Raw genomic sequence first — 1727 nt, forward strand, 5'->3', positions numbered from 1 at the left:
GCTTTTCAAACTTAAACAAAGAGAACTGGTCTTTCTTCTGTTCGAAGACTAGCCAGAATTTCGCCAGCAGGGAAGCCGTGCAGAAGCTAACATCAAACCCCTTTTTCTGGGGCAGAACCACAATACAATTCAGCGAGTCCGGGCTAAAACCGAGGGTTTTCTGGAGGAGCTTTCTGGAAAAGTCCAACCGGGACATCTCCAGTAGCATACCCTCCACCTCAGTAAATAAAAAACGCACGCTGTGGTGCCTCCTCACGCCGGCATGGGGAGCCGACATGCTGGAGACACCAACAGCTAAGCTCCAGCTAAAAGTACTAAAAAAGGCAACAATGAATAGCTAAAACAATAAATAGGATAAATACTAAAACACTCTAAAAGCACTAAAGATAAGAACAGATTTTTTTTTCTTCAAGTGCTCTTAGCCAAAAGGCCAAGAAGCGATAACCCACAACTGCACTTCGCACGGCGGGGCAGTCTGGGCCACGAGATGCTCAGCCGTGGTGGGCAGGGCGGAGGAGGGAGAAAAAAGAGAAACCTGCAAAGGAACACGCCAGGGGAACCACCACGCACAGCGGAACAAGCCAGAGGAACAGAGAGGACCTAACCAGAGGAACAGAGAGGAGAACAGGGAACAAACTTGACTTTAGACAGGCAGGTGATGCTCCGCCGAAGCAGAGCTTCCAAAAATACCGTAAACTCGGGGGTGTTCCCCTCCACGGAAATCTTTAGTAAAAGGCGAAAGATTTGTACGAGTTGAAGAGAAACCCGAGTGTGCCTTCCACATGGCCTCTGGCCCGGGTGCTGGGACGGCGCCGGGCGCGGCCCTCTCGGTGTGTCTGTCTGTCTGTCTGTCTGTCTGTCTGTCGCAGGCACTGGAACTGCGTAGGCGTGGCTTCTGGACACTGAACTAACAAGCAAACACACACACAAAATCAGTTTAAAAAAATTAAAAAAAAGGTATTTATGCATGTAGTTATGTATTTATTTAGGCGTGGCTTCTGGACACTGAACTAACAAGCAAACACACACAAAATCAGTTTAAAAAAAAAAAAAGGTATTTATGCATGTATTTATTTATTTATAATAAAGGAGGGAAAACTCACTGGAGGCCCAAGAGGACTGCAGACTGGACACAGAGCGGGCAAAGTTCTCTGCTCCTGGAAGAGCGCTTCTTGGGAATCCTGTTTTTAGACAAAGAAAGGAGTGCACCGTTCCCAGTGGCACTGCAATACCGGGTCGATGCGTGGAGCGGACGGAGCAAGCCCCTCTTCCGACTCCCTGTTCCAAAAATCCATTTAATATATAGTCCTCGGGTAGAGGACGTATCAGATATTAAACTGATAAGAACAGATTGTTTCTTTGGAAAAAATGTATTGTCACCATAGGGTTCTTTTCATTTCATTCTTACATTGGTTTCATCTCATTTTTCCACATTCCTTTTCTTTTTACAGATTTTTCACTTCATTTCTTTTGCACACTTTTTCACCTTCTTAAAAGTCTTTTTAGAATAAATACATTAAAACAGGTTGTGTGTGCGTTTCTGTGTATAAAAGTCCATGAAGTGCTTGTAAAAGTCCATGTTTGTGTCGTAAAAACAGTGAGTGGGTAAAAACCAATAAAAACGTAAATTAAATAAAACAATAAAAGTCTCCTCATGCAGGACCAGGGTGACGGTAAATAGCTTACGAGACTCTGATCGGGAGGGTGGAGGAGGGAGGTCTGGGATT

At 44.9% G+C, this 1727-nt stretch overlaps 1 non-coding gene and 1 pseudogene across 1 annotated transcript; both read right to left on the reverse strand.

Annotated features, from left to right (window-relative positions):
• Positions 1-659: 659 nt before the first annotated feature.
• LOC116221622 lies at positions 660-773 on the reverse strand. The gene has a single exon (XR_004164218.1). It is a non-coding gene; the product is annotated as a U5 spliceosomal RNA (small nuclear RNA).
• Positions 774-1198: 425 nt separating this feature from the next.
• LOC116221619 lies at positions 1199-1374 on the reverse strand (annotated as a pseudogene).
• Between the last annotated feature and the right edge of the window lie 353 nt (positions 1375-1727).

This window comes from Clupea harengus, chromosome 8, assembly GCF_900700415.2.
Source record: "Clupea harengus chromosome 8, Ch_v2.0.2, whole genome shotgun sequence".
NCBI lineage: Eukaryota > Metazoa > Chordata > Actinopteri > Clupeiformes > Clupeidae > Clupea > Clupea harengus.